Below are 26,566 nucleotides of genomic sequence, written 5' to 3' on the forward strand. Positions count from 1 at the left end.
TTTGGCTCTCAGCTTTCCGTTTTAGTAAATCGAGCATCATTAAAAAACACGTACTGAACTTCTTTTTTTCCCCCTGCCTTTTAACGCCCTCAGCTTCTCAGGCAACAGGTTGTAAGAAGTTGATACAGGGATATGATAAGTATTCACTAGACGAAACCTAATTAATGTGTTTAAATGCTTAAAATTAAGGGGCGTAAGTATGATAAGACAGATTTTTATAATTGAATAGTGGTACAAAAGCCGGCTACCATAGCCTTGGCCCCATGTTAGAATTCCGGAAAAGGGCATAGATGTCTTTGTGGCACAGAGGCACTTAAAATACTGACCAGCCGAAAGTGCCTTTGAGAGGCTGCTGGTAAAGGAAAAAAGATCCAGTTGAATACTCAAAACAAACAAACAGTCTCGGTTAGTTGATGCTGAAAGCTGCATGGCAATTTATGTTAAGTAGGAATAAAACAGATTAAATTTTTGAGTTCTGAAGGATTTAACTTCATATATTATCAAGAAAGAAAAATGTAAATTTTCTACTTTTTAACTCCGGAGGAGAAGAGGAGGTAAGGTGATGCTTTCTTTCCGGTTTATAGAAAAATGAGTGATTGAAATCTATCCAATAAATCGCTTTTGTAAACCGATATAATAATTTCGCTTTCAAATCAGTCGGTACCATATATATGTCTTGAATTCACTTAAATTTAAGCTTTTCTTTAACGATAGCAAAGCCCATAAAAAATAAACAAGAAAGATAATAAATATTTCTTGGAAAAATGTGGAAATCTATAATCAGATTTTTCGCATAAAGAAGTAAAGAGATGAAGGTACATAAATATTTTTCAAAACGTTTGGAAATTCTTCTTTCAAATGCAAACTATTAAACAGCTATCATCAACTAACTTCATTCAATTTACACTCACTTATCTGCGTAGAAAATATTCATTCAAAAGCAAAACAGCCTATGGAGAGGGTGTAAGCAGAGGAATTTACTTTTACCCAGTAATTTCAGGTACAATTTTCACACACACACAGGAAAAAAAAAATCGCTTAAACAAGGGATTCCAAACCATTTTCTTGCATCGACCCCTTTTAAAGGAATGGTTTTTTTCCCATCGACCTCTTACATATTTGCCTGTAATATATAGTAAAGAACATAATCACCGAAGATTTTTAATTGCACAGACGTTTGATTTTAATTAACGCGATGGCTGTGCTTGATGCAATCTGTTTAATGTTTGGAATAAAATTGCTTCATTTAACTTGGTTCTAAAATTTGAACAAAATTTGAGTTCCAAAATTTCCAAAATTTGAACCTGTTCTTAGACCCAAAATTTGAACCTGTAACAAACAATTAAATATAAATTTTATTAATATTTTTTAATAATCGATGGAATCCTGATTATGCCAATCAATCACCGTTTCATATTGGGATGTCGACCCCAATCGACCTCTCGATCAAACATTGAGCCCCTTTAAAATTGCATCGACACACAGAAGAATCAAATACTGATCAGTTTGGGAAACCCTGGTTTAAAATGTTTATATGAATCAGCCGATCAGTGGCTGAGAGCCTAAAGCCACTTAACCCTTTAGTGCCGAGCAAAAGTATTCTACTTATACGAAGAATACCGAGCCAGTTTGACGGATTTGCTATGTTTTGGGAAAGACCTCATAAAACCAAACCAAGAAAGATATTTACAAAATCCAAAAAGCAGCATATTACGAAATAAAGGAAGAATACAATTCAATATTTCAGTAGTTGTTGAAAATCGTAGGAATAACATCAATAGAAAATATTATGGAAACCCAAAATGAATTTTTCTGATTCTTTGCAATGAAATTATACACCCCTAATAACAAATTTATTTTGGGATAGGGTTCTCTCGTAAAGTGAATTGTAAGGCGCTATCCGATACGCAACGATATATCGTCGTCGGCAACTTTTCGCAAGTGTTGGCAGTAAAAGGTTAATGCTGGTTATTCATCCAAGGTATACTGTTTCTTTTCCTTACCTGCTTATTTTAGGAGACATTTTCACTACAAGTTTAATTGCTTTTTTTTTTTTTTTTTTCATATTTTAACCATTTTATAGACTGACTTTCAGTTCTACATAATTTCGTGATGTTACTATTTATGAAATGATTTTAGATTGTTTTTTGTACTGTCGTTTTAAATTAATTTCGACTTACTGAATTTACCTATTTTGCTATAGTTTTTAAAGTGGTCTGCACTTACAATGTCTGTTATATTTTTAATCACAGTTGTCCCCTGTTCTGTTTATGTATCGGATAAAATTCTTCTGTAGGTTTGTGTAAATTATATTCTTGTATATAATTAGTCTGGACTGGCCAATGACTGGCGCAACGCAATTATATCAGATTTTGTGCTACAGCGCATTAGGATTATTTAAACTATGGTCTTGGTTTATTTTATTATGGCAAAGCACACTAGGGTTATCTGCCTAAGGGGAGGGATGCGTTCTTGGAAGACTTTCTAAGGGAAACTTGCTCGTATACACGTTACACATAGGGAAAATAACAAAAACGCTCACGCACCCAAACAGTTCGCGGAATTCGAACCTCGGACCGAAGTACCAGTGTTCAGCGATTTTACCGCTCGGCCGCTGGTGAGTACGGTTATTTAGAGTATGGAAAGCATGCGAGGGCTATCTGCCTAAAGGGGATGCTTTCGTGAAGGCTTAAGGGAAACTGGTTCGTATTCACGTTAGGAACAGATAAAACCAAGAAAACATCCGTACAGCTAGTCCGGTCCCTGTGATTTGGAGACTGGGTCAAATTAGCAGTTTAGTGATTAGCAAATTAGCAGTTAGTTTAGTGATTTAATCGCTCTGCAGCTGATGGTTTTTCTCGTAAATAGCGTGAATATGTAAACAATTTCTTTTAAAATGCCTTCCACGAAGGGTGTTTCTTTCATTGGTAAGGTTTAACTACTAAATTAACTAATGTCTTGAAGACGGTTAGACGATTTATCGCCTCGTCTGTGAAAGTAACTAATGTCTTGAAGACTGGTTAGACGATTTATCGCCTCGTCTGTGAAAGTAACTATAGATGCAGAAGAAGAGTTAAAGAAGCCTTTTATTTAAACTTTAACTTAACAAATTCACTGCTTGGGCTTACAATTTAATATTTCACAGCTTGCGAGATTTCAGATAACATGGTTAAATTGGAGTTCAAAATAAAATCAACCGATGGAGATTCATAGAGCATAAACTTAACAAGCGTTGGCTCAATTTTAACTAAATGCGAGAGTGACTCGGCCTGCAAAAAGTTCATAAAGTCTGAGAATTGAACAAGAGATTAGGAGAATGGTCAGTTTCAAGAACTCTTTTGTTATATACACGTACCTTGATTTACATCCTGGTGACAACTAAAAGGGGGAATCGATAGCACAGTTCAAAATAAAAGATGTGTTAATTAATATAAATACCCTACACTCTGGCAGACAATTAATTCAAATCAACGTTTCTACGAACGTTAATTTCTATATTGTGGACTAGGAGATAAGACTGATATTGGCAGTTCTTTCACTGGCAAACTCGCTGGTTACATAAGTTTATGTTTTTCCCATGTGTAATGTAAAAATGAAACAGTTCCCTTCAAAAGTTCTCTCCTGAGGTAGATAGCTTTGTCAGTTTTGCCTTAATCAATTAAATATTTAAGGTATGGATTTTAATAACGGCTAGGAGCTCACGTATTTAACACTAAAAGTTTGTACAAAACCAAACTTATATAAGGTCCAAATTAGATCGCAAATTTTACTTAAATAGTCTTAATCAAGGCCAAAGGGCTAAGACCAAAGAATAATTAATTAATAACTCGCCCAGAATCAGATTCATTGAGCCTGGAAAAAAATTGGCTCCTTATGTTTTCGTGGTTTTGCCCAATAAGCTAATATGGATACGAGTCCTATTTTCCTTAGAGAGCTCTTAAGAAAAATATTTCATTTGAGACTAATAACCCGCTGTGGTGTTTACGGCAATAAATAATCAAATTAACTTTACTCAAAGGAGCTGTTATCGGAAGATATGAGTTTAATTATTTTACATTGTGCTCTTAAACATTAATATTGTGGAAAAGTAAGAAATTAACTAACCTCCTTAATCAAACGAAACACTTTGCTAAATTGCCTTGGTTTCCTTTAAACGAAGAAATGACGAAGAAAAGTGAAACAGCGTTATTAGGTAATGTACTTCTGCATTTAAACGAAGACTTGACTAAGAAACTTGAAACAGTGTTCTTAGGCAATGTTTCTGCATTTGTGCACGACTTGAATATTTAAAAAGCCATGCGAATCGGTTCCAGTGATGTAAACTGAATGACAGCGTGAAACGACAGAGACACTAGAAATGACCCCGAATACATTTTTTGTAGCTCTGTAGCACTGAATCTAATCTGACTGGATGAGTTACTTCAGAAAACCTGTTCTCGTTACAAAATAATGCGACACTCTATAAAGAACAACTCTGAGCAAGCAGAATATAACGGCTTAAGAAATTTATTAGTACAACGCTATTGTTTAACACGTAAATAGAATTCCAATGAGTTTCTTCAGCAAGCGAATAATCGAATAAGTTAAAGGTTTTTGCTGAAACTTTACTTTGTAGTTCTTTGCACTAGAAAAAAAAAAAAAAAAAAAAGAGGTTACTGCCACAACATTCCAGCAAATTTTTATTCATTATGATGTTTTAAGTGAGGACAAAACAGGTCACAGAACTTCTTAGTGAAGTTTGGATTGTATAATTAAATCTAATGGGGGGGGTATGCATGAAACATAAATAAAGTTTCAGATTTTCAGTTCCCCCCCCCTGAGCACACAATTAAAATAGACCTTTTTGCATTGGGATTCACACGCCACTGTAAACTCGATGATATTAAAAAAAAAAAAAAAACCTTGCAAGATTCTCACTAGTGTACTTCTCAGTTACTGTAGAAAGTGATGAATCTTAAGAAATAGGTAGCGAATAATCGCTTAAGTTCATGTAACAAGAAACAACAAGATGGAAGGGTAACTAACCCTTTATTATTCCAATAAGATTTAACAAAACTCCATCTTGGAGTGTACAAACAAAGCCGACACTTGGGCTTGAACTTAAGAGACTAAAAATTAAACTAAAAACTAAGATTAATTAAAGAAATATAGCCGAAACTATCAAGATTCTAAACGAGTTGGCCCCTTAACTCTATTTGACTACGAAGCTTATCAAGAGCTTGAGTACGGCCGAGCGTAATAGCAGCTTGAGAGAGAGAGAGTAGTCAAAAGGCAGACGCACTTAAATCAGAAATTCTGATTCTCTTTAACTCTGCAAGTTAACTTCGTGGTTTAAATACCGCTCCTCCTCATTAAGTATTCAGAATGATTCCAAAACTACGTTCTGGCCGGAAGTAGTAAGTTGAAGTTAAGAATTTGACAGGAAAGGAACTTAAAATTTAACTGTTAATAAAATTAACATAATCCTTACAAACTAATTCATAGTTAACTTGTATTAATGAATTGTCCATGTGATTTTAGTTGAAGGAAGTGAATTAAATGATTCATAAAATAATTCTAGTCAATAACTTTTGTATTTCAACACTTGGGAGCCTACCAACGGCCGAGCGCTAAAGTCGCTGAACACTGGTAGTTCGGTCCGAGGTTCGAATCCCGCGAACGGGCTGGCTGCATGGGTGTTTTCGTGGTTTTCCCCATGTGTAACGTGTATACGAGCCAGTTTCCCTTAGGAAGTCCTCCACGAAGGCATCTTTTCCCTTAGGCAGATAGCACCAGTGTGCTTTGTGCTTTGCCATAATTAAAATACACGAACACCAACTCTTGGGATTCAAAAATTCAATTTAAAATGTGCAACTATTATTTGGTTCGACGACTTTTAGTGCTAATGTATAATGCATTTTAAAATACTTTCATTTTCAATAATGTAGTAAGTTCCGTTCATCATCAGGTCTGATAAGTGCTCAAAGAGATAAAAACGACTGAACGCTGGTAGTTCCGGTATTGGACTGAGAAAATTAACACATCTTAATATGAACTCTTTTTGCATAGTGCTTGTGTCTGATTTTGTCCTAGATGGCAAAGCCTTGTCTGATTTTGTCCTAGATGGCAAAGCCTTCCCCTAGTGTCCGACAAATAAAGTTGCTGAGCAGTGCTAGTTCGACTCGCGTTCCATTCCCGACGAACGAACTGGGTGTATGGAAGTTTTCGTGGTTTACCCATATAATAACGTGGGTACGAGGAGAGCACATGAGTTAAGATTATATAATTTCTCATATACTCTTAGTTCAGTGAAACTGTCATGCACTTGGTAGAAAGGCAACAAAATTTTCCTTTACTGTATGGATTATGGCTTGTCATAATTCATTTCAATCAAGTTCACCAAGCACGCAAAGGATATGTGCAAAAGGTGAGCGACGGATGCTTAAAGGGGAATTAACTCACATTACATGGGCTCCCATGCAACCAGCCTGTTCGCCGGTATTTGAACCGGAGTCGAACTACCAGAGTTAATCAGTTTTACAGTTTTTCCGCTAATAGGCTGTTTATGATGAAAAAAAAAGGATAGCCATCTAATTTCTTCAGTTCCCCCCCCCTTAGTACAGAAATGATTGAGATTTCTTTATTTATCGGTCGCAATAATACTGCAAAGAGAACTCAGTTTTCCCTCTGCAATTTATATGAAAGATATTTGTACCTTTGTAAGATTTGGTTTTGGGCAACAGGTATTCACTGCTAAATGTAGTAAGGGACTAAAATCTCAAGTTTATCAAAACTAGGAGAGTATCTTTTGTCTATTTCATGTTATTTTAAAAGTCTTATAATTTTACATAATCTAAATAGCATTCGAAAATCCTCTAAACTTAAGCATTTACTACCAAGAATAGTTCGATTAATATTGTGCAACTTGTAAAGGGAATTTATAAGGTATTTTCTCCTTCCTTTCCGTATGCTTTCGTGGTGTAACGGTAGCACACTCGCCCCGTATTCCAGAGGTCCAGGTTCGAGCGAGGGCATTGCACATTTTTCACGCCTCCTACTTCAAAATTAACTAATGTCTCTACACGCTAACAGAATGCTTGAGCAAAACATCAGAAGTGTCTAGTACATTATTGCTTAATGCTTCATTGCAGATTTAATTCACAGAACTTCATTAAAATATCTCTATGAAGCATAATCAAACCGATTCGCTTATATTCAAATTATGCAAGCATAAAATAATAACACTACAGATAATGGAGGTTCAGATAATAGAGGTTGCTAATGAAACTTAGTAAAGACGCCATGATTTACGGATAGGAAAAACATCTGTCTGTAAATAACAGAGTTAGTGAAAATACCCGGTTCAATATCCTACCTGTAAAAATTCTCAAAACTACCTAAACTATTTTTTTCCCCATTTTGCCACCATTTTTATGTATTATATAATTATTCGTAAAGACGCTTCTTAACTCCTGGCAACGTTACACAAACGCAAATAAATAACTTCAAATCCATCGTAAAAATTGTGCTTTGAATTCAAGAGTGTGCAATTTGTCAACTGTTCCGTGACGAAGATAGAGCTGCTACACATTTTTTTCCCCTTAAATTTGCATTTCATCTCAAATCACAGATCCTGTTACACATTTGTAAGTTCTGATTCTTCTGTCCTCATTCTAAACGCCCCCTCAGAAACTGCTTCATAACCTTTTTTTTTTTTTTTCATTTTTTTCATTAATCCCAGATGATGTGTATGTAGACTACCACAGAGAAAAAGCTGAAGGCAAAACATAAGCTATATACAGCATTAAAATAATCTTCATCTTAAAACTATTATAAGGCAATTATTGCATGTAGAAGTACAAACAATATTTTAAAATTTACCTACCTTTGATGAAAATGCTGTCTGAAGTATCTTTTCCCGCAGAAGTTTCACAGTTAAAGGGAAATCCTAAGAAATGTTTTAATCTGATACTGACATCTCTTATCTGAAAATATTCCTCATTGTTCCTTATCTCGCAGTATTGCAGCTCTGAATGGCGTATTTGAAGAGTTTGCTAGTTGTATGAAATACAGTTGCTTCCTATTGTCTCAAACTTATCCTATATTTTTCTCACATTATTGTGAAGTTTTACTTTCCCGAATATCTTTGGTGCCCTCTTATCACTTGCGTACCCTTTTTTTTTCTTTTAAGTCAAAACGATTTCTAGGGATTTAATTTTAAATTTAACCACACATTTCTACACGTTAAGCACCGTTCTGTCTTTTTGCACTATAGCATTTCAAAGTACATATGAGTATCCCTTTTTACGTTGGTAACTTAAATAACAAAGCTCTGGCTGTCAGATGGGCGGTGTGGGGGGAGGGAAAACCATTCACATTGAAAAACTAAAAATTTCAATTGTTCGTCTGTATTCCAAATTAAGTCTTAATAAGCTTCGTATAGCAAAAGTATCTACTTGTCTTTTTGCTAAAAATTCCAACATATTGTTTGCATTCTGACATCACATCGTACATTCCGGTTAGATTTAATAATTTATGAAACCTTTCAGGTGACAAATTTCGACATCAAACCTAATGTGTCAGTTCACTGAAAGACTCACTTCTCAGGACAATTAAAGGATATAATCTATAACCGTTTGTATTTCGTTCTAATGTTAATGATCTTATGCCCCCAAACACTTGTGATACTCCTACTGCTATGTATTTGTAATCAGGAGAGCTAGTCTACAAATTATAAAATCTTACATAAAATTCATTATCACCTTTATTTTCCTTAAATAGGAAGCATTTTAGCAAGCAGTGGAGCATCGATTTTCAGAATTTGTTACACATTAATGCAACATCTGGAAATCTTTCTATAGTTTAAGACCTTAAAATCATAGGTCAGACTTGCGAAACCCATAGGCTCTTTATTTCCATTTTACACATAAAAACACTTTTGTTTTAGGTATTGTCCAAAATCATAATTGTTTGCTCAATGTGTACAGATTATTAAGTTTTCCGAGAGAGAATGTGATAATTTCTGACATTTGTTCAAATTTAAGAGCAATATTGGAACACGAGATCCGATCCGCCAAATCTAGATAGTGACACATATCTCTATCACATTTTAGTTCGGAGACCACTTAACAGACTATTAGACAGACTTTTCGAAAGGGAGAAATAGAAAGAAAAAGAAACGTGAAACCAACTGTGTCCTCGCCGAGATACTAACCACAGATCTTCCAACTGCTAGCCAAACGTGCCACTTACATCACGAGAGCACTCACAAGAGAATGTGATGTGTTCTAAGGGAAGAGATGCCTCCGTAGAGGACTTCCTAAGAGAAACTGACTTACATTCACTTAATGCATCAGATAAATAGAAATAAAACCTTTTGGTAAGTCAACGTGTATCAACGTTGTGTCAGGGACACAACTAGTGATAATGAAATCAAGAGAAAATTTCAAGTGTTATGCGAAATTTATGGACAAAGGCTTCTTCAAAGCCACTTCATAACATTTTCAAATATCAATTCTTAATCACAGTTACATGTTCTCCCATAAATTTAGTACGCAATTAGTACACAAGAATGACCATCAACATTTTTTTAACAAATTTAGATTGCCCCATTTTGAGTAACAAAGAAGAATTCAAGAAAGCCAATTGCATACCAAATAGCAATTCGTGACTCAGAGATCTTTTTTATCTATGTAAATATATTCAAGTATATACCCTATCTAATTTTTTCTCCCCCACTATTCTATACGTACGTCTTTCAGAGCGAGCATTCGATTTGTCAGCCATTTAATGGAAAAACACTTTCGAAATTTACTTCTTTTTATCCACTGAATATGAATCGCAACAGCTTTTCTTTCAGGTCTATCAGAGGAGTTCTTAAATGGAGATTTCGATCTGAAATTCGGGCTACTCTTCAGCAGTCTACGATAGATAAAAGCTTATTAAAATCATCCGTATAAAATGTTTACTGTGTTGTGTTAAGCATCACAAAAAAAAAAGCTCGTAATTTCTTGGGTAATGTGCAATAAATGCGATATTTTTGAATAATTTCTATCAAAATCTTTGTTTAAAAAACAACCTATCAATTAAAGATTATAAGTAGAAAATTTCGGTTTCTAAATTTTTATACTACATTTCGTTTTCAAATCGAATCGATGGAAGCTTTCGAAAATTATCAGTTTAAAGCGACAGAAAAAATCTCTTCTTCTAAGAGTTATTTTATTAATCAACCTGAGATGCAAATCACACAGTAACGGCTTCTTGGAAGAGATGGCATTTCTTCAGTAGGATATCGTCCATTTTACTAACTCTTCGATACTACCATTCAAGGAGAAGGTATCGTAATAATAATTCTGCAAACTATCTGATCTATCTATTTTTCTCCCTTTAATGAATTACCTAATGATTACTGACTGGTAGATGGATGCAATCTTAAATCATTCAGAAAGTTTCGAAACCAGTGATAACGGGAACTTGACGATGACCTTAAAATAGTCATTCAAGGTGAAGAACGCCGAAGGGGGTCAAAGAAAGATCTAGCCAAGATTTCCCAATCTTATCTAGCATGGTTCGCAATTTCTTGGAAAAGACGGCATTTTCTTTCCAGTTTATCGACAATCCTACTAGCAATTTGATATCATTGCAAAATACAAGGATCTTTGCAATGATTCTCCAAAGGTCTGATATTTAGTTTAGGAAAGTTTCATTTCGTTTCATTTAAAGATTGCATTATGCAATCGAGGCAAAAGCATAGATGGCTGCCTATTTAATGTTCATCATTTGGCAAAGAATGTCCCACGTTTCTTAATGAACTAGTTACTGGTGTAAAAGGTTTCGTATTGTGTTCGTCCAAAACAAGTTCTGATATGCAAATTAAGATAAAGATACAGTAAAGTTATCCAATCAGAAGAGTTTCTTCCTTTTTATATTTAATACGGAAAATTAATATAAGTAAATTTAGAAAGTTACCAGTAAAGGAGGAAATTTCTTACTTTATAAATAAATGCTTGAATAAAATCTTAAAAATACTTACTGAAGTCAAGCTATATGAAAAAATTTGTATTTAAGAAATACATGCTATATGAAAACATTTGTATGCAAGAAGGTATTGTCATGATTTGATGATTCAATATCCAAGGTTTCAGTTATTCATGGTTTATGGCAGGCATTTTTGAAAAGTATAGAATTAAGTTTTTGTAAGTTTTTTATAAGCTCTTGAAAGGTATTATTTGGTGGATAGAAAGGCATTACTGTACACTGTAGAAACTGCTTTCCTTCATTTTTCATTTCTTTTTAGATGGTTAAACTAAACTATCAAAGTTCTCTTTTTTTATATGTACGAGAACGACAGAGTATAATGTAATATAAGTATATTTTATGTTATTTTTTTAATATTTAGTACAATCCGTAACTTAGTATGCATACACTAGTGGGCAAAATTAAGAGAATTTGCAAATTATGTCTATTTTTACGAAAAGTATTGAACCAAAGGTACTAATTATATCGCCGAAGATCCAGATATTCAGAGTCCAATACGTAAGCATGCACATGACTGCCTGCAGAGCTGTGATTGTGGAGGGAATGTAAGCGCATAAGGGATTTTCGGTGATTTGTGAGCTCGTACCCCTTTACACAATTTGCCGTGTTTCTTGCAAGAGTTGGGTAAATTTTCTAAGGTATCAGGTAACATGAGCAGCCACGAAAGTATGGATGATAGAATCAGATGAAGAATTGTCGGTAGATTGGAGGCACGTGGCTAAAGAGCTAAATGTAACGCCCAGTGTAGTTTGTAATTTGTGTAAAAGTTTCAGAACACTGGATCCATAGCGAGAAGACTTGGAAAGGGTAGACCAAGATCCACAATAACGAATGAGGATCGTTTTTTTGGCACTTTTTGTGCAGTGACACAGGACTTCTACAGCTTCACCTCTCTAACGTCAGCTGTATACCAAAATTTGAACCCGAGTTTCATGGTCGGCAGTGGTCTGAAGACTTTATGAGCTACGGCGGTAAACCAGAAGACTCGCTGTTTGCGACCCACTCATTGCAACACACAAGACAGCGCATTTAGATTGGTGCAAAAAACATGCGCCTTAGACCAGACTTCAGTGGAGAACCATGCTTTTTACAAATGAGTCAAGATTCAGTCTGAACACTGATCCTCGGTGTATCTGTATGTGGAGAGAGCATGGGACACGATACCATCCCTCCCTCATCTGGGAAAAGGATCATTACGGTGGTGGAGGTGTGATGGCTTGGACAGGCATTATTTTGGACGACCCTTGCATGTGTTTGACAAAGCTCCTTGACTGCTAAGAGGCATAGAGAGGAGATCTTAGAGTTCTATTTAGTACCTTTCAGGGTAGCAGTTGGTCTTGGGTTCCTGATAACGGGTGACAACGCTCGTCCACATAGGGCTCAACTTTACTAATAATCATGCTTGCATAAAATGACTTCTGAATAGTACATCTCTTTTTCTGTTATAAATGTATATTCATACCAAATTTCCTTAAAATCTGTCCATTAGTTTTTCAGAAATTTGACATAATGGGAAAATTCTCTTAATTTTGCACACAAGTATAGTAAAGTAGCCAAAAAAACACTTTATTAGAGGCTGATAATGTCATATTTTAAATAATTTACCAAATAAATTTGATTTTATGGACGTATAATAATGGAAAATCCTGTTTTATTTAGCGCTTGCTATTATCTGCGATAAGTTACGTAACCTATTATCTGTAGACACTAGGGTCTATGTAAGAAGTCTTCTGCGCAGCATAATGCATTTTTCATCATAAGTTTTTTTCGATTTCTATCGGAAGAGCTAGAGCTAACACAGTTATATACTTTTTGCATTTGATAAAAACATTGAGAAACAAAAGTAATTTGCAACATTAATTTTTATTCTGCATTGAAAATAATTTATAATATCATACAGGTTGATTTCAGATTATGACAAAGCACATGAGGACTGTCTGCTTAAGGGAAGGAATTTCCTCTTTGAGAACTTTATAACGCGGAATGACTTTTATATTTACGTTACACATAGGGAAACCAGCCATAAGTCTAACCAGTCTGCCTAGATTCGAAACAAAGGTAAACTACCAGTCTTAACTAAACAGCCACTGGTGGGGCCGTAATAACCTATAAGCAAATAAAATATGTGTTAGAATTTTCGGATAACACGAAAAGAATATTTTAAAAGAACGGCTCATGTAAAGTCACAAAATCTTAATTATTTCCAACCATTTCTGTTAAAATAGTAATGATACCGCTTGTTTATTGTTTTAAACACGCGTAATGATATAAATAATTTTTTTCATAAAATATTAGACACAACAGAAATTATTAAAGGAAATATCACTTAATTCATAAAACTATGGATCTATTTAATAAACAATATAAAAGCGACAAAACATAAGTATAAATTATTATTTTAATTTAGTATAAGTTAAATGTCATTAGGAATTTCTTTGAAATTCTTTTAAATATTATACAAGGCACCCGAAATCTCCTGAAGTTGCTTTACAGTTTTCTTATCAAAATTCGAAAAAGTGAACAAAATATTAAAATTATAAAACGACTGCAATAAGACAAATTTTATTTAAGTAATAAAACCTCTAAAATTTAGTATATCTAAGTTTAAATAATCTAAAACAAAAATGTGAATCGTAAATTTAAAAGAAGAGTATATTTTGGAATCATACAGTTAGAAAATGATGAATAAAACCGAAACATCCTAATGCTGGAACGGATGAATATTCACTTAACTATTCTGCGAATCTGATACATGATCCTAAAAGTGTAGGTTTTTGTGAAATCAAGTATCATGACCGAATTTCTAAGCAAAATGATTTCTTGCCTTAAAATGGAAATAACGCGTTGTTTTCAAAACAGAGAGCTAATAACTAAACTGAAGATGAAAAATAAATAAGTTTATTACAAACTATTTAAATGTCACGTAAAAATGCCATGACTATCAATCAAGCTTAATCATAATCTATGGAGAAGCATGGGAAAATTTCTTAATGTTTACCTCAATTGGATAAGGAATAAAAGGGTAGGCTGAAAAAAGTTGAACTTTGTTTGTGCTTAAGAAAGCTGCTTAAAAATGAGACTATAATTAAGATCCTCGATTGTTTTTAACATGTAAGAGCTTTAAAAATTGCGTGATAAATATATAACTATAGCTAAATTAGAAACTGAGCTAAAAAGAATCAAAGTATAATAAAATGAAGGTCAATCAAAATCGTCAAGGTCTGGGATTTCTTGGCACAATTTTCACATATTCATGCGAAATGTTTTTGCTGGAACTCAAATTGGTATATTCCAATTTTTCTTGCAGAACTAAATGAAAAGTTGCAAAAGGTTAATAGCAATAACATCACAGAAATATAAAAATTAATTCCTGAAACTACGAACAAGTACTTAAAATATGAAACAAAATATCAGCATCTAGTGCTAAAATTCACAGAACATTTAAAAATCTTTTTAAAAAGAATTAAAATTTTAGTGACTTGCCAAAAATTACAATGAACATCATGAGGATTAAATAATTAAATTTTTGCTTTTCATTACAATAGCTATTTCATATGCATGAAATGATTTGATGTATACATGTTGATATATACTGTTACTTTAAGTTCTCCAAAATCAAAAATAGTCAAAGAACAAGTGTTATTTTGCCGACACTCAAAACAAAATAATCAACTTATTAAAATGATATTATGGTTAACGAAAGGAATATAGATATGCCCCAAAACGCCTTGAAGATAGAAAATTTTCTCGTCCTGTTAAACGTACTATCTGACATGAAAGTACTATACTGATCTGTAATAAATTATTAAAACGAATTTTTTTAAAAAAATAAATGTAATGTAGAGGTTTTTCACATCAGTGGTAATAACAAACGAGTTAAATACACCTAACCACAGCAGTCGTATTTAATACAACAATGAAGCCCTTTTAACATCTGGAAATTAAAAGCTCATCTGTCTAATTGCCTGTCCGATAAATTACGAAACAGATTTTCTTCCTGGCATATCATCATGATCAGGAATCAATAACTGTGATAAAATTAGGAATACAATTCTCAGATTTATCTGGGTGTCATGGACCGGTTGTGCAAGAAGATTCAGCGGGTTCGTCGGAACGATGGAAGCGAGGAACTTTTTCTTGCTGCATGAAAATGCACCACGCACACGACTGGAGTTACGGTGCAATTTCTAGAGAAAAGCGTATGCCAGTTCTGAATCTCTGAATCACCCTCCATATTCACCCGATCTGTGCCGAGTGACTTAATGGTGGGTTACATGATAGGTCAATGCTATAACGACGTAAACGACATTCAAGCCACATTGACACGAATAACATCCCAAACAAAGACTTTTCTGACAATGTCATAATGTTGTATGAAATTTCAAGTGTGGGGGGGGGACATTATGCAGAACACTTGAAGAATTAATACCTTTATCTTATGTTTTCTGTAGTTTTTATTAATACAGTCTCGAAGCTTTTTGTATAGACATTGTACTAATAAATCTGCTCTTCTGTTTTAAAGGAAGGACTGAAAAATAACAAAATAACGTGTATTATATTTTAGGGAAACTTAAAATGTTTAACAAAGCCACAGAAGAAAATTTATATCTAGTAAAACTACAACAGTTATTTTTCAAAATAGGAATCGAAATACTCGAGGACGTCTTTCATAATAGTATTATGATCAGCACAGACTGACATATCTACCACGCAACTGGGTCTGGGTTAAATCCCGAATGAGGCACAGATGTTTGTGACTATGGTTTCTTTATAACAGAGGGATACCTAAAATCTCTTAAGTCGAGTTCTTTTGAAAGGCTGGTTGATAACAGAGGGGTACGAGTCCCTTTTTGGACCTTTGGAAGACTAATTAGACTTTACTTGACAAATGAATTGTTCTCCACCTAAACTACAGGTAAACAAAAGCGTTGCATTTAAAAGTGTTATCAACAAATGAAGTTTGAGGCTCCTATTTATATTCTGTTTTCTGTGGGTTAAATGGAAAACTTCAGGTGAAATTCATCTGTTTGATGCTACGAAAGGATTCGTGGGTGGTCATATTCTCGTACTGGCTGAAAAGATTTAACTGATCACCTACATTTGGCTCTTCGACCAGAAAACTGACTTTGATAAACAAAGTTAACTAGAACTGGAGCCATGTTCGAAGAAATGTCTCGCAATTAATAGCTTACATTTTGCATTCTCCCCTACGTGTACTTCTAATTTTATTCTTACCTTCTATTGTATATACGTTTCAGTTTCATATCTTTTGAGAAAAAGAAAAGCGAGTGCAAATATTTTGCTTCACTGGTATCTGTGAAAAAGTAGGAAAACAAATTATACCGTATTAGACATCCATAACTTCAACTCAAGGTGCAGTGCCGCTAGTTTAGCATCATACAACATAACAGCAGTTTTTATCCTTCTACCGTTTACAATGTTTTGAGAAGAAAAGCACATTAATATGAAGCGGCATCTCATACACTCCCCTGCATCTAACAATATACAACTTCCAGGAAGTTAGAAAGTCCTCCACGAAGGAATCGCTCCCCTTAGGCAGATAGCCCTCGTGCGCTTTGCCGTAATCAAATAATTTAACCTAATATAGTTTGGCTTATTGAAATAACACACAACAATAAGTGATTGACAGTATTTATAGATTATTTAGACTATCAACGAGGGTAATTATGAAAATTAAGGCAGACCAAGAGGCGGAACTGGAGAGCTTCCATATTGTGTCACGTTCTTTGTGACCAGTCGGGAATAAAATAAAATAAAATTATTTTTCTTTTACTTAAACTCCAATTACGTACAGCGCCATGCTTGAATATGTTGCATTTAGCAGCTGCAAAATTTCCATTCAAATGGGTTCATACATGAAAAAGGCCGAACTACTAAAATAAAAAGTGTAACTGAATTTTTTTTCTTTTCTTGCATCCGTATTGTTGTGGGACTCACGGATCGCATTCTTGAAGTTTTCGCTTTTGTCGGGGCTTAATGTAATACGTCAATGACCTGCTGTGTCCTCTTCAAATTTAGTTCGAGCACGTTATACGCCACACGGGAACCTCTACGTGAACAGCGTTAAAAAGAAATACACGAGAAAAGAAAAGTCGGGGAAAAGACAAAACATTAAATCTTTTAGCAAATATTTCTCTGAGAACACTGGTCGTAATTCGAGAATAAAACGTAAGTTGAAGGGAAAATTTACAGAAACAATAGCAGTCAAACATAATTAAAAGAACCAAATTACACGCTTGCGAAATGCTGTTAAAGGGCTGTGATATCAAGGTCGAGGTTATACAAGGTCTCCAGAATTTAAAGATGGATCTGGCGTTTTACTCAACAAAGGTACGTTACTAGGAAATTCATCGTTTGAAGGCGTTTCTCCTTTCAGAAAGGAAAAAAAAATTCCATTAGAAATTACTTACGTAAATGATACTTTTGCAATCAGATAAAAAGTGCGAGAGGAAAGTGATGATAACATGGCTTTAAATGCCAAACCACACTGCCGAATATCAGTGCTTGTATAAGCACTAAACTGATATACAACTGACGTTCTTCATAACAACCTTCGCGTTCTGAAGAAAAAGGACGTTATAACGAGTGATTGCAACAGCAAAAATGAACTTTAGATACCCTACATCAGTTGAAAACTTTTTACACCACCCGCTGTAATGGAACAGGTTTCTATAACGAGTAGTCGTTATAAAAAAGCGCCGAATGGCTTTAACACTTGTGAATTGGAATCTGTCATTTAGATATAACAAAATACACAAGAGAAAGGAAAGATGCCTTCACGCAGGACTTTCTGATTATTAAGATTAATCTGGATTATGGCAAAGCACGAGGGTTGTATGCCCTGGAAAAAGTCTTTCTGAGGGAAACGGCTCGCAACTAGACCTTTCATCTAGATTTGAATCTGGGTCGAACTACCAGTGTTCAGCGGTCTTATCTACTTGAACGCACTTAAAATGGAAGGAGATTCATGCTATTTAAAGAATCTGTTTGCATCAAGACCTAAATAATATATATAAATAAGTTATCTGTTTAGAAGTCAAACGCATAATAACAAAAGTACTAATTTTATCACTAGGAAAAAGACCGAAATTTTTTTTTGGGGGGGGGGGGAGGGGGAATAACGAACAGCGCGAAATTTTTTGAGATTCCCATTAAAAATATTGAGGAAGAGACTTCATCATTTCAAAGAAGAAAATTGCGTTTCAGATACGAAGCAATAACCCAAATGGAAATAAAATAAAATAAGCATAACATCTTTAAATTTGAAACCTGCATTTCGTCAGCACCAAGTTCACTTGCATTTTATGTAAAATACTTTCAAAAGTTTTGGAACTCGTTTGGTTTAGATGAAAAATTGAGTTATTTCTACATATTCTCATATCTACATGTCACAGAATATACATCTGTTTTTTAGCATAATATACACGTGTCAACATACACGTAAATATTAAAAAAAAGTGCAAGTTAATGATTTTGGAGTAATGCGACAATTAATAAACAGGTCAGATCCTGGCAACTTAACATAACAAGCCAATTTTCTCGTTTTGCACAATTTATTAGTTTTGCTCTTGACTGGAAAATAAAATAAATTAACAATCTAAGAAATATGAGTAAAAATTCCAAATCAGAAAGCGAGAGGAAACTTTTATCTTCTTTGTAAATAACCAGTTTTATAGCTAAGTAAAACAAATTTTTCAAATTGAAAGTTATCAGCGGTTTTAAAATACTAGACACAAAGCTAGAAAGTCACTTTTTCCATCAACCGAATCAAATCTTGGACGAAATAATCAGAGCTCATTGATATTTTTATCGACTCAGCTGATGATGTTCTTATTTTAACAGAAATATTTTCATACATCTCTACGAAGGAGTCTTTTAACATAAGCTTACATACATTTTTGGCCACTTCAGGTAAATGTCAGACCGCCACATCTATGCGTAACCGCGCAACAGTACTTAAGAACTGTTTATTAATTTCTTCATAGGCCAATAGGTTGAGAAATGCTAAAATAGACATATCGGGAAATGAGAATTAACAGATTTCTGAGCAGAGCCATAAATCCATTATAATGTTTGGTTTATTTAACTACAGCAAAGAACACTAGGGCTATCTGCCTAAGTGGAGGGATGCCTTTGTGGAGGACTTTCTAAAGGAAACTGGCTCGTATACCATTATAATGAATTTCTAGCCAAAGCTTCCATTAGTTCATCTCACAGGAACAGTTCGGCTTCAATTAACAGAGATGCGAGACCTATCTAAAGTTCATACTAATTTTCATTATCCTTTAAATTTACATACTACCACGTCTGAAACACATAGACTTTTCCTTGCTCCTCATTACGTGAATAAAACTTGTTAGAGATTGATTTGGTTTGATATATTTCATTACGGCGAAGTACGCTAGGGCTATCTGCCTAAGAAGAGGGATATCTTCGTGGAGGACTTTCTAAGGCAAACTGGCTCGTATCCACGATACACATAGGGAAAACTACAAAAACGCTCATACAGCCAAGCCGTTCACTTGCAGCCGAACCCAGGTCGAACTACCAGTGTTGACAGATTTTACCGCTCGGTCGCTGGTAGGCGTTGTTAGACACTAGAGTCTAATATTATCAAAAAGTTCCAAGAGAGCTTTGAAGTTACGCAAAAACCAGAAAGGATTTTAATATTCTGTTTTAATTTTCTGTCGAGCGATATGTTAACGAATTAAAGACTATGTATCACGACTTCCTTTCTTTTCGCAATCAGTAGAACAGTGTGCTAGCTGGGTTGATGCTCCTCAGCCTGTTGGATCCCGTCGATGAGTTAAAAAAATATTTGTAAATATAAAAAATAAATTTAAAAAAATAGAGCTTAGTACCACGTAAAGTAAGGGGCACTTAAAAAAGGATCAAATCTAAGTGCACGCTGTTGAGGTTAAGTGAAAAATGCCTATGAATTAATTAAATACTTTAAAATGAAATATATCTGCAGACTGATTTACGGAACCATATATTACGACCAACGTTTTCTCAGGTGGCAGAATTCCATTTCCAGGAAAGCGAAATAATTGGTAAAAAAAAATGTAAAGAAACGTATGTTTATGCTAAAAAAATGAAATAAAATAAAAGTAAACATAAATAAATTGTCAAGACTTATTGATCCATGATGCAGACGGAGTTAAAACTGGTTGAGTTTACTGTTGTCGTTTTCACAAAATACTTCAACCGTGATGAAATTAATTAAGATAAATGGACATTTATTTTCGTAAAAATTACACTAACGTCCTCGTATGTTTATTTACGTTGTGTGTAACCAAGAGAATCTTATGATAAGCAAAAATAAAACAGTCAAGCAAGAAAAAGAAAATATTATCGCTTTGCCATAAATGTTCAAATGCTTTAATAAAAGTCTTTAGATGATGAACAACATCGAGCAAGGGGAAAAAATAACATTAAAAATTAAAAAGAAGAGACCACTCATAGGGGGAAGGCGTCAAGTCGCTTCAAAGTCGGATTATCAACGCGTGGCCATTATGCTCAAAATAAACAAGCACAATATCGCAACATGAATTAAGTAGCGTTAAGCGCAGAAATTGTTAAGAAATAACATGTATTCTGTAGAAAGAACGATTTTCAATCTACGACGAGGAGTGAAATCATCTCTAAAATACATATATCTGGCGATTTTCTTTGGTTGAAACCATAATATCGCGTAGGCAAAGATGTTTTCTTCCCCCACCCGCCAAAAAAATAAAATAAAATTTAACTACAAAAACTAATGCTTCTATTAATATACATCAGTTATATGGAAACGAACACGATTTAATTTTCTATTAACAGAATTTTTTGTTATAGTAGAAACTAATAGAATATTAAAACGTAATCTTATTCACATTCCCTAGCAAAGTTCTCCGCAAAACATTTTAAACTTTAAATTCAGAAAATATAATGCATTATGAGAAGTACTGAGTCATCAAAATTTGTTACTATTTATCAAGAGGCAGGATGTTCATCAGTGGCCGAGCGGATAACATGGCTGAATGTCAGTAGCTCGTCACAGGCTCGAATCCTGCCAAACTACTCAGCTGAATAATTTTTTTTCGTATTTTTCCTATTTGTATCACACAAATATGAGCCAAATTTCCTTGAAGTATCCTCCATGTAGGTATTACCTCATGTTTCACATAAATATGAGCCGAATCCAGGCTATCTATATGAGCGTTTACATGTGTAACGTATATACGAGCTAATTTCCCTTAGAATGTCCCCCCCACGAAGGCATCCTTTCCCCTTAAGCAGATAGCCCTAGGGTGATTTGTCGCAATAAACCAAGCCACAAATATGAAGCGAATTTCCTTGAAGTATCCCCCACAAAGGTATCCTACAATTAAATAGATATCCTCATCAGAATTTCCCTTAATGTTTTAAAAAAATCAGTTATCAACCATGAAATACGAAATGAGCAAAATCAGAACTAATAAGAATTCTCGACTAATCAAAATGTTTGAAAAGGACCGGATTATTCCATTATAGTAAAGCATAAGACAGCTATATGTCTGCGTGCTATCACATTTATGATCGAAAGCATCTAGGAATTCCAAGGTGCTAGTATTTCTTCAAGATGCAGAAGTCATAAACATCTATGTTTTTTCAGGGATTCGAGTTCGAGCCGTGGTAACTAGCTTTTATTACGTACCACTTTGCGACATGTTTCAGGAGGAGAAATGCTGGTGAGCCTGATTGGCTTAATATCATCAGTATTTGGATCAATGGAACAATCAAAGAATCCATTTCTTTTTCTTCACAGATACGCAATAAAAATCGCATTTGTAGGAGTTTTTTCACAAGATTCTAAAAGGATGAGAGTGTTTAAAAAGATTTAATTAAGTTTAACAGGTTTCCCAAAATATAGCTTTTCGAAATGCTTAAGTAATTTTCAGGCAATTGTAGAGTTTCCTCAGATCTACTAAACAGAGAGTGATTTTGCATTTTAACTTGATTTTAATTAACTTTAATGAGAAAGAGATACAAAGTCAGCGAAATTTAAAACAATTTGTATTTCAGCGAATTAAGAACGCTTAATCACGTATTTAGCACAGAAATTCATAGCATTCGAAGTTTTTTTTTTCAAAGACTATTACTATGAATTTAATATGAAGTTTTTAAAATTATGTCTGGTAGCTCTGGTTAAATAAAGTTATATCTGATAGATAACGCTTCATCCATAAAAGAATTCCAAATACTTCGCAGTAGCTTCTGAATATCATAGCTATCATTACCAAGCCTTCCCTGAAACCAAAGTAGAGCACATGGGCAACAAGAATTGCAATATAAACCAAAAATTATTCTGTCAGTTCATAGAGTTGAAAAGTTAGTTTTGCATTACTCTTCATAATTTCGCAAAAATAATTTTGAAGGGAACTTCCATACACGACCAACTCTAAAAGTGACCAATACTTTTGAGAATATAAGCAAACACAAGATTTGAAAATCCCATCTCTAAGACAATCACCTCCACCCGCCCACCACACACACACACACACACACACACACACACACACACACCCAAAAAAAAAAAAAAAAAAAAAAAAAAAAAAAAAAAAAAAAAAAAAAATCCGCCAGTTAGAGATTCATTTATATAACGTTATAAGAGAGAATTATATGCATCTCTTAATGTACATTATTAATAAGAATTCTCTCTTAAAACTAGAATATGTAAGAATCTGCACTCATCTGCTCTCTAGAATTGATTTAATGTAATGAAAAAAACTTTAATTTTATTTGAGAAAGTATTGCTCTGCAGCTAGCTGTTTCACGTGACTTAATGGTTTTAAAGGCAATCACTTACTTGATGCTACTTTCTGATCACTTACTTGATACTTTGGTTGCATATTCTGGCTTACAGCGGGAATTAATACCGCTCTTACCACAGCTTATCATGGAATCCCACGAGGGGCCTCACCCATAAGGGCTCATCAAATTGTTCCACCATAAAGGTGGATACAGTAAGATAAAATACAATAAAAATAACAATAAGAAAACACTGAGAGACATTGTCTCTGAAATTTCACTGGCGGGTGAGGATACGATGACAGAAGACTAGCATTGCCCAATCAGTGATCACTTACTTTAAAATAGACATCAAATTTGTTGAAAGTCGTAACACTTAATTGAACGAACGTACTCCAAGGTTTCAAAAACAAGATCACACTAATTTAATCTAAGCTGCATACCGTTTGAATTATTCAAGAACTATACATCCTGTTGTACATCTAGGAGGGATGCTGCACGAGAAGAGGGAATGAATATCAAGGACTTAAATAGTTTCATTGATTGAAGTGTTCTAACGAGGTAGCAAATCACACACTACGTGTGTTTTCTCTTCAAATTCTAATTGCACCTGAAACATAGCAAGACCACATACGAAAAGGATGTCACAAAAATAATTGCAAGTATGCTTTTTTCAGATTTATGTCCTTATTATAGGTGCTGTTTGTGGAAAAAGTTGATTTAATCTGAAACCATTCGTTATCTCACACGCTTTTTCTGATTAGAAAGCCTAATTTAGCCTTCAACCATCCAGCTTATTTCAAGGTTGTATGACGAAAATAACAGTAAACGTCATTAAAAGATAGTTCAGACGTTGGATATTAAATAAATGGGTACGTAAAATAAAGCAAGAGATTTTATCACACACCCCTTATCCAAGTTACTTTCGTTAAGATCTGAAATTTCTCTCACGTTTCGAAGAGTCCAAAATATTTAAGCTGTTTCGTCCGACACGTTGATATCAATGGAGATACTATTGGATTAAATACGTTCAAAAGATAACATTTCTTATTAATATTCTTAAAAGTATACTCGATTCAAAATAGCGATAGCATAAAATTATTTTGAATGATGTTTAGCAACGGCTCTCGAATAATTACATTGGTCTCTCGAACTGGAAAATCATTGTGATAAAAAATACACTTTGAACGACAAATATTCGTTAATCTTTAAAATAATATCCTAAGTTTAGTGTAACAATGGACAAAAGAAAAAGTGTTAAATGCATCGGAAAAAATTCCAAGCAAATGACTAAAATATATTTAAGTTTGCTGGAGTAAGGAAATATCCCACACTTAATACATTTAAAAGTCTTTCCATAACTTAAAATCTTGAAGCATTTAAACAAATGACGCTTCTTAACTTCTAAGCATAACTAAAGATGCTACATATAGCAAAAAATATTAGGCTATGAAAGCAAATATTGCTGAAATAATTTTAAGGAACTGACGCAAATCTGGAAAGAAATTGAGCAAATATTAAACGAGTTGAACAAACTAGCCATAAAATAAACCTGCGCTGCAGCGCTTAAAAAATTGGCTACTGCGAAGAAGTCAACATTTAAAGTTTACTCAGATTGTTGTTTTATTTATTTTTGCTAAAAAGAAAACAAGGCCAGACAAATAGCCAACAGAGTAACATGACTGAACAAGAACATCAATAAAAACGGAGCTAAGAAGCTTTAAATTTATGTATAAAAGAAACACCTATTCAAAAAGGATATTCATTCAGAAGCGTGCAAATTCGAAATTTCAAATAACGTCTTTCTTATTTGTGAGACTTCCTGTCGTCTTCAGATTCTCTCGGCTGTTACACGAGATTAAATGCTAAAAGATTAAGCTAAAAGTAATCCGCTCATAGAAGGGTAAGTCGTTCACTTTCAAATGAGTTTCTTATTCGAGAATTCTGATTCTCAATAGAGCATGAATTATTTTCTCTATTCCCCAAATCATTTATTCCCATATTACTGAATAGGGTTTCAGAGATTTTATGTATAAAGTATTTGTGTGTCTAATTAAATTAACAAAATTTATTGCTTTTATTAAGTTCAAACTCTTATATTTTTAAAGTTAGAAAACATTAATAGCTTAGTCTTTCCATTTTTTGTATACAGTTTTTTTACGTTATGCTATAAGGCCATTTGTCATCCATGCTTCCTACCATATTGTCAGTTTTCTTAGAAATGTTGCCATTCGCTTCGAGTAAGAACTTTATGCATTACGCACTTCAGCGATGTTAACCGTTTGCCGTGGCTGCCAACATCGTCTTTGGTACATTCCTCGGCGCTGCAGTTCATTTCGCTTCGTAAATTTCATTTAACGGTTTCAGCCAAGTTTCAACTACTTATTTTTAAATTAAATGGAACAATTTTTTGGTTAAGTAAATGGAAGGAAAGAAAAATAGTGCATAGAATTATAAATTAATAACCTGTCAGCATTAATAAATTAATAATCGTCCATTTGTACACTAAAACATTGAAAAATACATCACTTATTGTGATCAACAAATCGGTAAGTGCTATCAAAATATAACGGAATTAAATTTTTAAACTAAAATAAAATTGCCAAATAAAAGATAAAATCGCGAAATAAGATCAAAATAGAATGTAGAAATTGACAAATGATAGGAACGTGGCGCCAAGTAAGGGATTAAGTTGCCATGGAGCTTGATTTGAGGCAAAGATGAGACCACGAAAACACCCATGCAGACGTCCCATGTTCACGGGATTCGAACCTCGGACCGAAGTCTTTTCTTTGTTCCTGATGAAGAGGACCAGTTTGTCCTCGAAATCGATTGTGATTTTTTTGTTTAAATCTACGCCAAATACAAGGTGTTTCTATGCTAATTTTAAGTTTCACTCTGGAGTGTTTCTCTTCCGATCCTTCTTCTTATTGACAACTGCGAGCTCATAACGTAAATGTCGCTCTTAATGTGATCAAGAGAAAATTAGAGCGATGAAAGAGCATAATCGCCGTAAAATGAGTGTTACAGTCCTTTATAGCACAGACAATATTGGCGTAAGTGCAAGATAACTAGCTTTCTTGTGTGTGTGAGTGTTTATGACAAAGCCTCGAGAGCTATCTGCCTAAGGGGAGGGATGCCTTCATGGAGGTCTTTCTAAGGGAAACTGGCTCGTATACACGTTACACATGGGGTAAACCACGAAAACGTCCATGCAGCCAGCCCGTTCGCGAGATTCGAGCCTCGGACCGAACTACCAGTGTTCAGCGACTTTACCGCTCGACCGCTGGTGGACCTAGCTTTCTTGATGCTCTGCATTTGCTGAACATGCCTTGAAATCTTGTCTTAGAAAAGAGAATAAAGAACTGTTTTAAGCCTATCAACATTTTGAAGAATGATGAAATAGCATGCCAACATCTTAATAAATGATGAAACACAATAAATTGAAAAACTAAAACAACATCTTCAACTAACACGAACTGCGAGAAATTTAGCTTTTGAGTTTATATTGGGGAAAAGAAGAAAGAAAGAATGGGAAAAAATGACGAGATCAATAATGTCCCACGAGTATTAAGATTTGGGGGTACAACATTGATTAAATAACTTCCAGAAACAATATAAAGAATTTATAAATGAACTTTTGCGTAATGAATTTTTCCCTAATTAATATGCCGGAAAAGAATTTTTTTTTATTTCAAATAGCATTTATATTAAATTCCACATATTTTGAAGGATATTGTCCCCATTGTTTAATGTT

The 26,566-nt window shown here is 34.1% G+C and overlaps 1 protein-coding gene and 1 long non-coding RNA gene across 2 annotated transcripts in view; both read right to left on the reverse strand.

The window, feature by feature from the left end:
• LOC118188614 (uncharacterized) overlaps positions 1-8,200 on the reverse strand; it is an 82,991-nt gene extending 74,791 nt beyond the window's left edge. The window contains exon 1 of the long non-coding RNA XR_015038990.1: positions 7,865-8,200. This is a non-coding gene — a long non-coding RNA (uncharacterized LOC118188614). The remainder of the gene's footprint in view (positions 1-7,864) is intronic.
• LOC118187672 (cyclic AMP response element-binding protein A-like) overlaps positions 1-26,566 on the reverse strand; it is a 339,383-nt gene that overhangs the window by 277,970 nt on the left and 34,847 nt on the right. The gene's annotated exons all lie outside the window — the stretch shown is intronic.

This window comes from Stegodyphus dumicola, chromosome X2, assembly GCF_044657685.1.
Source record: "Stegodyphus dumicola isolate Sdum_Otavi_A_Nest chromosome X2, ASM4465768v1".
In the NCBI taxonomy this organism is placed as follows: Eukaryota; Metazoa; Arthropoda; class Arachnida; order Araneae; family Eresidae; genus Stegodyphus; species Stegodyphus dumicola.